Here is a 14,795-nt window from a genome sequence, read left to right on the forward strand (position 1 = left end):
TAAATTGTTTTTTATGCATATCATTTTCATATTCGTTTATGTACAGAGGTGCCTCTTTGATTTTCTTCTTTCTAAAGTGTTGTTTCTGGCCAAATGGAAGCTATATGTACTAAAATTCCAATCCTGACTATATGAATTCAGCAGCAACTGCCACTGAATTCAGTGAGCCTTACTCCCAGGTATGTGGGGGTTTGGATTTCAGCCTTAAATAGTTTCCATTCATGAATTTTAAAAGCCAAGGGAATGCATCAATGATTACAGTTCTTTTCACATGGAAAAGAGATATCTCTTTGGTCCCCTCTGAATTTTTTGTATGCTCCTTCTTGCTAGCCTCTTTGTCCAGTTTGGGAGAACCATCTGGATTTCACCACCCAATCTCCATTTTAAAAGTGACATTACATTTAAAATTATTTTCCTCCCTCTTCTTGTGGCATTTCCCCCCTTCACTTACAGCTATATTCTCTCTCTCTCACTGGTGCTTCAGTGAGCAATACTAAAACAGCATTGCAATTCAGTTTCTACTGAATTGTGAAATCAAAGTAGTAAGAGTGGCTGAAATCCCAGCCCTTCTTACCCAGGACTATGCCTTGCTCAATTCAGAGTGACGTACATCTCAGTAGAGATGAAACAAACAGCAAAGGGTAAAAACAAGTTATTTTATATCTGTTTAGAAGCTTTAAAACTGAATTGTAAGTCCCGCAAAGACTAACAAAAGTATTTATTTCAAATGCACAAAAACATTTATCAGATGCTTTTCAGTTTAGAAAGTTTTGAATGTGACTTGCATGGCACAGATGTTTGCAACTTCTGCTGCCATGGGGTGTCGTAGTTTTGGATCTGAAGCCAATAAGCACACTTAGGAGAGAATATGTTGCGTTCTATTTATAATCGTTGAGCAGAAAAGCAAACATGCAAACTCTAATTAATAACGCCAATTACAAAACATTTAAATCATGTTGTTGTTGTTTAGTCGTTTAGTCATGTCCAACTCTTCATGACCCCAAGGACCAGAGCACGCCAGGCACTCCTGTCTTCTCCTGCCTCCTGCAATTTGGTCAAGTTCATGTTACAGTGGAACCTCGGGTTGCGAAAGTCATTCGTGCGGGAGACACGTTCGCAACCCACAGCATTTGCAACCCGCAGCACCGTGTCTGCGCACACACGGGACACGATTCGGTGCTTCTGTGCATGAGAGAGCGCCGAAACATGGAAGTAACCCATTCCAGTACTTCCGGATTCAGCGCGGCGTGCAACCCGAAAACGTGTAACCTGAAGCATCTGTAACCCGAGGTTCCACTGTAGTAGCTTCGAGAACACTGTCCAACCATCTCGTCTTCTGTTGTCCCCTTCTCCTTGTGCCCTCAATCTTTCCCAACATCAGAGTTTTTTCCAGGGAGTCTTCTCATGAGCTAGCCAAAGTATTGGAGCCTCAGCTTCAGTATCTGTCCTTCCAGTGAGCACTCAGGGCTGATTCCCTTAAGAATGGAATAGGTATGATCTTCTTGCCATACATGGGACTCTCAAGTGTCTCCTTCAGCACCAGAATTCAAAAGCATCAATTCTTTGGCGATCAGCCTTTTTTGGCGATCAGCCTTTTGGCGTTCTCTACTCTAAACAGAAGCTAATAAAGGAGGAACTCCTTGTACTGGACAACTCCATCAGGAACCACCAAGCTTGGCAAGAGTTCCAAAAGGAAAAACAAAACATTTACCACTCTCAACTGGAGCTACTGAAAAAACAGAAAAACAAGAAACTCTCTAACCTTTCCAACCTACAGGCTACTAATCAAAACAAGATCAACAATATTGTCAATCTCTCACAGCAAGCACTCAGCCCAGCTGAGGAATCAGTCCTTTCACGTGGACTGTCATTCTGCCCTGCCAAATCCCCACACATGATTCAGTTCTGTGGGGACTTGGAAGCATTTTTCCGCCGTTTACTCCTGAAGGAGTATTTTCAACACACACAACAACAAGACAAAGCAGAACAAGCAACAACTTCACAACACAACACCTCTCAACCCACTGGAGAACAACAACCACCCTCCCAACAGAACACTGACCACCAACTACCACCGAAAAAGTCAAAACAAAACAAATTCCTTCCAGTAGCACCTTAAAGACCAACTAAGTCAGTTCTTGGTATGAGCTTTCGTGTGCATGCACACTTCTTCAGATACACTGAAACAGAAGTTTCTAGACCCTTCTATATAGTGAGAAGGTGGGGAGGGGTATTACTCAGAAGGGTGGTGGGAATGGGTGATTGGCAGATAGCTGTGATGAGCCTGTTGTCGACTCTTAACGACTGCAATAGGTCTTACAGGAAAAAGCAAAGGGTGAAAAGGTGAAAAATGGCTTTGTCATGTATAATGAGATAAGAATCCAAGGTCTTTGTTCAGACCAGGTTTCTCCATGGTTTTAAGTTTGGTGATAAGTTGTAATTCAGCAGCTTCTCTGATACTTCTGTTTCAGTGTATCTGAAGAAGTGTGCATGCACACGAAAGCTCATACCAAGAACTGACTTAGTTGGTCTTTAAGGTGCTACTGGAAGGAATTTGTTTTGTTTTGACTATGGCAGACCAACACGGCTACCTATCTGTAGCCAGCAGATGAAGTTAGACAACAGATCAACAGAGCCAGACTGATACCCAGAGAGAACTTGCTGCAAGACAGACCCAAAAAAGAAAATAACAGAACACCTCTAGTCATCACATACAGCTCCCAAGTTAAAACAGTACAACGCATCATCAGAGATCTGCAACCTCTCCTGGACAATGACAGTTCTCTTTCTCAAGCTCTGGGAGGAAGACCTTTCATTGCCTACAGACAGCCACCCAATCTTAAACAACTCCTAACCCACAATAATACTACAACCAGACTTAACACGGACACTGGCACCAGAGCCTGCAATAAACCCAGATGCCAACTTTGCTGCCACATACACCCGGATAACACCATTACTGGCCCCAACAACATCACACATACCATCTCGGGACTATTTAATTGCTCATCATCTAACATTGTGTATGCCATCAAATGCCAACAGTGTCCTTCAGCTCTCTATATTGGACAAACAGGCCAAACCTTACGCCAAAGGATAAACGGACATAAATCTGACATCAGGAATCACAAGACAGAGAAACCAGTAGGAGAACACTTCAATCTCCCAGGACATTCTATACAAGATCTCAAAGTAGCTGTTCTATTACAAAGGAATTTCAGAAATAGACTGGAAAGAGAAGCTGCTGAATTGCAACTTATTACCAAACTTAAAACCATGGAGAGACCTGGTCTGAACAAAGACATTGGATTCTTATTTCATTATACATGACAAAGCCATTTTTCACCTTCTCACCCCTTGCTTTTTCCTGTAAGACCTATTGCAGTCGTTAAGAGTCGTCAACAGGCTTATCACAGCTATCTACCAATCACCCATTCCCACCACCCTTCTGAGTAATACCCCTCCCCACCTTCTCACTATATAGAAGGGTCTGGTGACTTCTGTTTAAGTGTATCTGAAGAAGTGTGCATGCACACGAAAGCTCATACCTAGAACTAACTTAGTTGGTCTTTAAGGTGCTACTGGAAGGATTTTTTTGTTCAGCCTTTTTATGGTCCAGCTCTCATCATGAGGGCACATTGTTAAGAACATATGACATTGTGGCTTTCTAGGAAGTCACAGCTGCCTCTGAAATGCCTAGTTGCCCCTCCATTTCCTTAAACCGATGGATACCAAGGTGTGACCTTGGAGATTAGGGATCTCAGTGCCGCAGCTCTTCATCTTCAATGTGATGTTCCCAGAAAATCATCTCCCCTTTTCTTCCCTGCATCTGAAGACCTGGTGTCAGGTGTGCCATACAATATTCAGAAAGAACTACCGGACAGAATGCTGAAGCGGTAAAGATATTTTACATACGTTTAAAAACTGACATTTCACATACCTTTTCCAAATTTTAATACAACACTTAGTTGACATGTCATATTAAAAAAAGAAAGAAAAACCACCTGTGTGATAAGTGCTGAATACTCTTACAGCATCAAGGTACAGCTTTAAATTAAAGATTTTTAATTTAAATTAAAGACTATTTAAAATTCTGATTTTACCACTCTACCCTGGGACAAAAATGATTGACTTGATATTTCTTTCTCATTCTTCTTCACAGTTGATGAACACATCCCTAAAAATTATTTCAGTGACTGTGTTAACACTGAGGATTGCACTCCAGGCCTTTTTGCTTTTACTGCAATATATTGGGGAAGTTTAACGATGAAAGTCGAGTGCTGCTCTACTGACCTATGCAATGAAAAACGTCTCGAAAGTAAGAATCCTTTTATTTTGGACACTTTTTGCATCAATAATTCTTTAACCATAGGCAAACTATACCTGGGTCCAAGATTTGTCTTCCTTTTTTTTATTATAAAAAAATGGACATTCATACAACAATAATATACATACAGTTAGAGCAGTAATAACAAAAGAAAAAAGAAAAAAAAGAAAGGTAAGGTAAGGTAAGGTAAAAGATAAGTACATAAAATTGGTGGATGATAATACTCCCTTTTGACTTCTCTCCACCAGTACTCGTCATTTTTCTTTCATTCAAGTTCTTATTTACATTGCAAAACCTGTATCACTACATTACTTCTTTTATTATGCTATTATATTATATTATATTAACAAAACAACTTTACAAACTTAGTCTAAACATAGTAGCATGTTATCTTTAGAGCAGTGTTTACTCATGTACTCTTCGAACCATAACCATTGTGACCTTAATTTCTGATGTGTTTGATATCTTATTGACACAGTTAATTTTGCCAATTCTATAAATTCTGTTAATTTATATAGCCTATCTTCTTTTCTGGGTATATAATTTCCTTTCCAGTTCTTTGCGAGAAGTAACCTGGCTGCTGCAGTTGCATATGGGAATATTTTTTTTCCTGTTTTGTGGTATCTCATCATGGGTGCAGCCCCAGAATTTTTTGACTTTTTTGCAGCCCCACCATAGGTGCATTTTAGTACCCCCTACTTTCATGCATTTCTAACAGGAGACAGAAATGAGACATTCTTTATGGTGATCGTATTTATGATTGGGTATGTTACTATTGTCACGTTCTTTGAAGCTAAATGAAATAAGCAATAACCCCCATAAAATGTAAAGCCTAGAAACTCTACACATTGGATCCTATTTAAGGCTGGGTTGAAACCCTCCTGCTGCTGTCCCCACCCCCCACCCCCCAATTGCACAGGAGACTTTGTTATAGTAACCTTTGGTGGGAGGAAAGAGAATAAGGCAAAATTCAACATGGATAAAAATTGCAGCATTTTCATTTCATTGTTAGGGGCAGGGAAGGTATGAACCCAGCAGCCTCAATCCCAAGAAAGAATGTTGTTTAAGGTGATGATTACAATGATCATAGATGGTAATCACTCTGGATGGCTTCCAACATATTAAAACCACAACAAACATCATCAACAACCCAGTATGTACCCAGTAGCATCCTTCCCAACAAATTAGCTTGTTGGTGATGATGGTCACAATAATTATTATAGTTGATTGCCAGACATAATTTACCCCTAGAATGATCCTGAGAATCATTCAGAAACAGATAAAAAGCAACATGCATGTTCTGAGAATTTTCTGAATGTGATGCATATAGAAGTTATACTGAGGACGAAATATGCAACACTAAAAAACACCAATGGGAAAAACTCAGTCATTTGTCCCTTTAAAAATGTCCCTGGGGGTAGAACCAATATCAGGATCATTCTAGGGGTAAATTATGTCTGGCAATCAACTATGATAACAATTATTCTGTGGTTTTATTCATTGGATTTCATTTCTAACACATTGTTCATCACAAAACAACGCACAGTTTAACAGTATAAAACATGTAAATTAATTAAAACCAGTAAAATATTTTCCCCTCCCAAAGATTTAGGCAGTCTTCATGTTTTTGCTCCATGTTCATCACCTGAAAGGGCTGTGAGTCAATGATCTAGAGAATTTGGGAAATTTTAGTGTGGATGTGGGGAACCAGAGAAATTGAGAATGCAGGGGGCGGGCGGGGGGCACAGTTTTGTTTAATGTAGGATAAAAGCACCACAAATGTGTATCATAGATAGTAGAAAAGTGTCTTCTTTTCTTCCATTCAAAAGAGTCAGCCTGGAGCCTAAAAACGTGAGAAACACTTGTTTGATCTCATAGAATGGTAAGGATTATAGCTAATCTGTTCTTGTCCTGACAGAACTGTCAATCTCATTTTACTCAAGTCAGATTACTCTCATGCAGAAGCAGGTACACAGCAAGATGCATGTACTGAAAACGATCTGAATGTGATACATATAGAAGTAATACTGAGGACAAAATATGCAACACTAAAATATTTATATTAGATTTTCACAGCCGACCTATTTGATTGCAGTTGTAGAACACCATGCCATGCCATGTGTGTCTGTGTGAACTGGAAACTAAGGGCCACAATGGACTAGGTATGCCAATGTAAATGGTATCCTTCTGCTGACCATATACTTCATTTTGCCAGTTAAACGTGAGGAAAGGATCAGGGGAATGTGCTTTTACTGCTGTTTGTCACCGGCTAAAAATCAAACCAAGTTTTGTTGGAGGAACAGCCATGGCCGTTATAATTGGCTTAGGTGTCTGACACTTGTTGCTATTACAAAGAATGGTGAGTAAACTGCCAATCAGCTGCCAATCACAAACTACCTTTTCTGGCCAAATGTGATGAAAGGAAATGGTGCGGGGAGCTGTACCATATGTTTTCTTTGAAAGGAAATATTCAAGGTTTTCTTTAACGCAGTATTTCCTTGTTTTTAAAGTACTTTGGGGAAATATATCTGTCCCTGATTTCAGTATGTGAGAAAGAGAAATGAAGGGATATAAGATGTGCCCTAAGAAGGTGAGGTTTCCTGATTATCAGGGAGGAACACACTGTTGGCTCCATTCCCATTTTGAGTTTTCCCAGGCCCTGGAGGCATGCTATATTGTGGGCTTTATGGAAGATCTAATTAGTGACTAAATTCACATGTGTGGGCTTCACCCAGTAGCCTTGGTCTGGTCAGAATACCAATAGACAGGGACGAAAGGTAAAACAGAGCTTGTGGAAAACATCAGATGTGGACTGTTCTCAGGTGCAGTGGCCCTGACATCTGCCCAAGGATGCCAGGCCCTGATGACAAACCTGATGCCAAACCTGACTCATATTACCTGCTTCCACTTTCATTTCAGTGCCTTTTTTGGAGTTACAATACATCTTCTGAATCTTCAGAGAAGCTAACAGGGAGTGGGGTAAAGCGGAACATGTGGACCCAATGGTACTTGAAGTTGCTCAAGTGTGCTGGGTCCTGAAGTCAACTCTGACTCATATTATCACTCCTCTCTTTTCAGGGCATGATATAGAGTTCCCCCTTGCTTTTAAAGGATGTGCAACACCAGATTTATGTAATTTTCTAACGACAGCCCCCAAAGGTGTAATGAAAGCACTCAATGGGTGGATCTATTTCAATGTCAGCAAAGCAACATGTTGGGATCCCAGCTTAAAGGGTATAGAAGAAATCAATACCCCTCCTGAGTCCTGCAAAATCTCTGACGGCTTGGAAGATCTCTGAAGATGCTGCAGAGTGAATGTGTTTCAAGGAAGCAGGCACAAGAGGGCATGAAATTGTGGGTTGGGAGCTCTAGTTACAGAACCTTTGGTACAGGTGTTACATTTCCCCTGTACATTTATTCTGAAATGTGATCAGAATAAAATGGATAAAGTAGATGAATACTGTGTCCTGTGTTGGCTCTTTCTAAGTGAATAATATCTATGTGTTGTAAACAAAAACTGCTCCCTTTCCCTTATGGGGTCCACAAGAGCCCTTATAGAGTCCTTTGTAGGTTCTCCATTGGTAGGAGAAAATAACAGAGGCCAACCAGAGAATATTGAGAAGCAAAGCAGCTAGTAAGCCTAATCCACATACACGCAGGAGAGAGAAGGAGGACCGAGAACAATGGTGTGCAAACTCTTATATACTTTTGAAATTCCCACCCCCAGTTCAAGACCAACCCCCAATACATCATACATACATCACAGAAGGGGTGTTCCCCAGCAGAAATCTGAGTGTTGTTTTTTTTCTGTCTGCCAGGTTACCTGATTGGATTACCTGGGCATCCTGGCCACTCTTTTGTTATGATAACTAACTACTCAATCCCTGAATCCAGGTCACAGGCTCACCCTATTCATATCTTAAATGTGCATTTAAGACAGTATTTGTGAACAAGGATACAATGGGGAGGCTTCTCCATTTACTTCCTCCTTGCAGAGAAATATTTGAGGTTACTGAAAGAGCAAAAATGGCTTTAGGACTGCTCTCCTGCAGTTCCCAGACATGTACAGTAGTCAATATCTTTATGTATGTGTCAGTTATGAACATTTATTATATATACAAAAGACCTTAAAATTCTTCTCACATATGCAATGATGGTGCAATGAATGTTAGTTCCTGAAGGCCAAGAAGGAGAAGGAAACTGAAAATCATGATCTGGCCATAGGGTTGCCATATTTTTAGAAGGAAAAATCTGGACAGTTGTTGAGCTGCAGAGTTATTGAGCTGTTTTTGCATCCCCCAGATGCCCAAGCCCATGCAAGAGCTTGAGGTTGAACCCAAGTCGCCAGTGCACAACTTAAACAACAACAATAATAATTAAAAAAATTAAAACCCCAGACTTTGGTTTAAAATAAAAATACCCTGGATGGCCTGGTTTGCCCCCAAAAGAGGGTATATCCTGGATTTCCCAGACATATGGCAACTCTAAGTTACATCTGATTTCACAATGTCCCCATCCTCCTGGCAGAAAAAGTATAACAATGAAACAAATAATTGACCATACCATTTCATGTAACCACAGAATCTGTAATGTGAGCTAAACTATTCCACCCAACATTGGTCAGAACAAGCAGAAAAACAAGCAGCTCCTATTTCTGAAATATGAGTAGTGATGTTGGAGAAGCAGTAACAGAATGGTTACAATATTATCAACTTTATGAGTTATTTAAGTAAGATAAAAGGAATAGATTTCTGAACTGCACCTTTTGAAAGAGAACTTATTGAGAAAAATGAAAAAGTAATTTCCCAAATGTATAAATTGTTATTGGAATAGCAAACAAAAGACGGACTAGTAAAATCAGCAATGGGATATGTTAGGGTGTGAAACCTAAGATGCTGGCAAGTTAGCAGTGTCATGTGACTTTAAGTAGTCAAGCTCGTTAAGTTGTTAAGTTGCTCAGTATATAAAGAGTGTTTGTTTTCTCTGCCTGTGGGGCGTGAAGCAAAAATGTCTGAAAGCTCCGGAGGTGTTTCTGTTATCTTTCTGCAATAAACCTGTCTTTGGAAAGACAGGCTTCCCTGTGTCATTACTTCTTTGCTGCTGAGACTCTGAAGCTTGTACTGCAACAAGAATCTCTGCACTGGACTTAATTAATGCTCTGCAAAGAGAACTGTTGCTGGTTGCGCAGCGGAAGCGTTTACTGGACCAGTACACAAACTCTCTTAGGTTATGGCTCCTTCTACGTTTCTACAGCTGTATTGTGTGCAGAGAAAGTGAAAGCAGCTTTCGGATGAGAGAAGACCAGCTTGGTCGTAAATCCAGCTCTTAAAGGCTTCAGAGAAGGAACTGAGAGGCGTCTGAAAAGTGAGTAAGACAAATCCCAAGGGGAAAGAGAAGCAAGGGCACACAGAGGGAGTAGCAGCCGACCCCAAGAATGGCAGTGGAAAATTTCCAGGTTCCCTTTACAAAGTTGAACTCTGCTAATTACGTGCAGTGGTCTAAGAGGGCTCAAGTCTGGTTGGAAGCCAAAGAAGTGTGGGCTGACTATGTCCAGAGGCGAAAGCCATTTGTGGCTGTTGCAGCAGATGCCACAGCAGAGCAACAGGCTGCTGCACATGCTCAGAACAGGGAATATGATAAAATGGACACTAAAGCTAGATGCATGTTGATGGTATCGATAGACGATTCCCAATTACCTCATGTGGAAAATTTAAGGTCTGCATTTGAAATTTGGGAAGCTCTTAGGCGAATTCACCATAGAGCCACGCCCGGAGAGAAGGTGAACATTATACGTGCTTTGTATGAGTTGAAACTGAAGCCAGGGGATAGTGTGGTTGAACACACGTCACAGATGACTGAGTATTTCAACCGACTGTCATCTCTAGGTGTGAATTTTCCTGAAAATATTAAAGTTTATACTCTGCTTAGCAGTCTGCATGCAGGGTTTGAAAACTTAGTACTAACTTTACAAGTTTTGCCAGAGGACCAACTGAATATGAATTATGTGACTGGTAGATTGTGTGAGCAAGAATATCAACATCATCGAAAACGTATTGATAATTCAAATACCCCAAGGGTTGGATGTTCAGATAATTCCCAGCGTGGGGGAACTATCAGGCAGAGCTGTAAGGAAGCCTCACAAGTGTCTGCTATGGCCAGCAAGTCATGTTTTCGATGTGGCAGCCGGTTTCATTTGATAGCAAAGTGTCCAGAAAAGCAACAGGAATTTCAACAGTCCAAGGTCAGTTTCCGGAGCTACAGGGGAAGACGAAGTGAGAACTACAAGAATCAACGATCCAGAGGGGGAGGAGGTGCTGATAAGGGACTATCTGCAATGGCAGCACAACAGAGTCCTAAAAGGAGCCAACAAACCTTGAAGTGGATAATTGATAGTGGAGCAAGTCACAGTTTAGTTCCAGCGACATCTAGTGGCAGCTTGATGAACTGCAAGACATTGCCAGTTGCAAAAACTGTGACTATAGCAGACAATAGTAAACGAGAAATGAACCTTAAAGGCACAATTTATGTTAATTGTTTGCAAACTAACCTTCCTGTTTTCGTTCTTCCAGGAATGAAGAATGGACTTTTGAGTGTGTCATGCCTGGTAAAAAGTGGTTTTAAGGTTGAGTTTGAAAATGATGTGTGCACCATTTCCAAACAGGGGAAGGAGCTAGTTAAAATTCCCTGTGAGGATGGGCTTTTTGTTTTGGATGAAGAGCAGTTAGCAGCAGGTAGATGTTCAACAGGTGAAGCGCAAGCTAAGTGTGTAAATAAGGCTCCTCATACAGGTTGTGCACATCTACTACACAGAAGGTTAACTCATATATGCTTTAAGTATGTAAGCAAGATGCCAGATTTAGCTGAGGAGTGTAACATTAAACCCTGTCCAAATTTTCTGGATTGTTGTGCTTGTAAACATGCTAAGGTTAAGACATGTAACTATCCTAGATCTGATAGAGTAAGCAAGAAACCCTTTGAACTTGTGCACACAGACGTGTGTGGCCCTATGCCAGTCAAATCGCTTGGAGGTGCGAGATTTATGCAAATTTTGGTGGATGATTTTTCAAGGGCTAGTTGGGTTTTCTTTCTGAAAGAAAGATCACAAGCAGCTTCCATCCTGATGGATTGGATTGAAGAAGTCGAATGTAAATTTGACACCAGGGTGCGTAAAATACAATCAGATCGTGGTGGGGAATATGTGAACCACACGCTGGAGACGTGGTTAAAAAGGAAAGGTATAGTTCATAGACTTACCAACCCCTATTCACCACAGGAGAATGCAGTTGCCGAAAGAAAATTTCGAACATTACAGGAAGCCATTGCTGCTTTACTGTTTGATTCTGGACTTCCACAGCGGTTTTGGGCTGAGGCTGCACTGTATGCGAATTATACTTTTAACAGAGTGTACAATAGCACAGTAGGCAACACTCCTTACTTCATGCTATTTGGGGAAAAACCAAAAATTGATCATCTAAGAGTTTTTGGATGTCATGCTTATGTGCTGGTGCCTAGGGCACAACGTAGGAAAGGCGATCCTAGATCTAAAGAGATGCTTTTCTGTGGTTATCAAGCAAACACAAAAGGTTGGAGATTTGTGAATGTAGAAGGCAATCAAACAAAAATCACAATCAGCAGAAGTGCAGAATTTTGCTAACAGGATGGTTGGAACAAAATTCATGGAAATCCTGACATACTATTTGATGTGGTGAACAGTAACAATGAAACTCAGGCCCCAGGGCAGGTATTAGTTCCAGAACAGGCTGAGGAATTTGAGTCTGAGGACGAGGGTGAGAAATCGTCTAGTTCACCCAAGTCTGTAAAGTCAGAATCTTCTAGCTCTAAAAGTTCACCCGTACAGCAAGAGAGACGGGTAAAGTCAGAATCAGAAAGTTCTTCAACTACTAGTGACAAACAGGTGACGACTAGTGATTCTGGGTCAGAGGGGGAAACTGAAGGAACATCACAGGAACTGTTAAGGCGTTCCAAGCGTGCCAACAAAGGTATACCTCCTGAAAGGTACCAAGCTATTAGTGTTTGGGCTGGTTTGGCAAATTGCGAACCTGAAAGTTTTGAGGAGGTTGAGCAATTACCCCAGGAGGAGGCCAGTAGGTGGCGTGAGGCCATGCAAAAGGAGTTGAATTCTATGAAAGAACTGGGTGTGTTTTCCATCACCAAACTGCCAGAAGGTACCAAGGCAGTAAGTTGTAGGTGGGTGTACAGGATAAAGACAACAGCGATGGGGAAACCAGAGTACAAAGCAAGGCTTGTAGCTCGAGGTTTTACGCAAAGAAAGGGGTTACATTATTCCGAAGTCTATGCACCCACTTCAAGGAGTGAAACCCTACGGGCACTATTAGCAGTTGCTGCTCAGAAAGGGTTCAAAGTGAATCAATTTGATGTCTCTACAGCTTATCTTCATTCAGACTTGGCTGAAGAGCTCTATATGGAGCTACCGCCAGGATTGAAAGTTGGTAAATCAAATCAGGTATGGAAACTACATAAATCTATTTATGGACTCAAGCAATCTGCTCATAATTGGAATGAGTGTTTGAATGACGTTTTGGTAGGCATTGGTTTTAGCAGGAGCAAGGCTGACAATTGCTTATATTTCAGAGGTTCAGGAGATGCTCAAGAATCTTTGCTTGTTTATGTAGATGACCTGATTTATACTTCAAAGACACAAGAACAAGTAAAAAAACTAGCCAAAGAATTAAATAAACACTTCAAAGTTAAGAATCTTGGTGATGTAAAGGTCTATCTAGGTGTTCAGATAGATAGGACCAAAAATGGCAGTTTTCTACTGAATCAAAAAGGCAAGATATTGCAAATGTTGAAAAAGTTTGGCATGACGGAGTGTGCAGGTGTTAGAACACCAATGGAAATGGGTTTTGTAAAAGACAATGAGTTCAAGGATAGTGCTGAATTCAAGTGTGCTGAAATCTTTCAGTCAGCACTGGGAAGCTTACTTCATCTTTCGCAATGGAGTAGACCAGACATTGCTTACGCTGTTAACTTACTCAGCAGAGAAGCTTCAAAACCTAGTGTAAATGCATGGAAAGGAATTCAAAGAGTGTTAAGATATTTACAATACACCAAAGATTTTTGCCTTGAATTATCTTCTGAAGGACAAGCACAGATTACTTCTTGGGCAGATAGTGATTAGGCAAATTTAAAGGATAGAAAATCAGTGTCTGGCTGTATAATAAGATTTGGTAACTCTCTGATTGGGTGGAGATCCAAGAAACAGAACCTGATTGCTTTGTCGTCAACAGAAGCTGAGTTCTGTGCCTTATCTGAGTTATGTAGAGATCTGGAATTTTACAAATGCTTGGCACAAGAGATGTATGAAAAGGCCATCACTCCAATCACTGTATGGGGTGATAATCAACCGTGTCTTAAGTTAGCACAAAATGGGCAGTTTAAAGGTCGTACTAAACATTTGGATATCCGCTTTCAAAATGTTTGTCAAACAGTAAAAGCAGGAATTGTTAAATTAAATTACTGTCCCAGTAATGAAAATCAAGCTGATGGTTTTACAAAACCGCTTGGGTTTCAGCGGCATGAAAACTTTTGTGAAGAAATGGGTCTGAAGTAATTTTGTTTTTGTATTGCCAGCGAGAGGGGGTGTTAGGGTGTGAAACCTAAGACGCTGGCAAGTTAGCAATGTCATGTGACTTTAAGTAGTCAAGCTCGTTAAGTTGTTAAGTTGCTCAGTATATAAAGAGTGTTTGTTTTCTCTGCCTGTGGGGCGTGAAGCAAAAATGTCTGAAAGCTCCGGAGGTGTTTCTGTTATCTTTCTGCAATAAACCTGTCTTTGGAAAGACAGGCTTCCCTGTGTCGTTACTTCTTTGCTGCTGAGACTCTGAAGCTTGTACTGCAACAAGAATCTCTGCACTGGACTTAATTAATGCTCTGCAAAGAGAACTGTTGCTGGTTGCGCAGCGGAAGCGTTTACTGGACCAGTACACAAACTCTCTTTGTAACCACAGAATGGTTACAATATTATCAACTTTATGAGTTATTTAAGTAAGATAAAAGGAATAGATTTCTGAACTGCACCTTTTGAAAGAGAACTTATTGAGAAAAATGAAAAAGTAATTTCCCAAATGTATAAATTGTTATTGGAATAGCAAACAAAAGACGGACTAGTAAAATCAGCAATGGGATATAAGTCATAATATAGAAATGGCAGCATGGGAAAAATTGTGAAATACAGATTTGAAATTTACAGTATGATATACATTAAAAGAGAATTATATGAAAATGATGTACAGGTGGTGCTTGACTCCTAGTAAACTGGCCAGGAAGGATAAATCTGCATCAGAAACATGCTGGAATTGTTAGGGAAAAGAGGGTACTAGTGCTGGGCGGAGGATATCTGGTTTTCATCATCACAATATATCACCAGCTAAACATCACAATATCTAGATATATATTGAGGCCTTGCTCTTCCTCCCCACTGTGTATT

General features: G+C 40.5%; 1 protein-coding gene across 1 annotated transcript in view; it reads left to right on the plus strand.

Annotated features, from left to right (window-relative positions):
• Positions 1–14,795, plus strand: part of LOC309347213 (tigger transposable element-derived protein 1-like) — a gene marked incomplete at its 3' end in the record, with an annotated part of 68,109 nt that overhangs the window by 10,055 nt on the left and 43,259 nt on the right. The window lies entirely within an intron of this gene.

Source organism: Podarcis erhardii (genome assembly GCF_964252035.2).
Source record: "Podarcis erhardii genome assembly, chromosome: 7".
Taxonomy (NCBI): domain Eukaryota; kingdom Metazoa; phylum Chordata; class Lepidosauria; order Squamata; family Lacertidae; genus Podarcis; species Podarcis erhardii.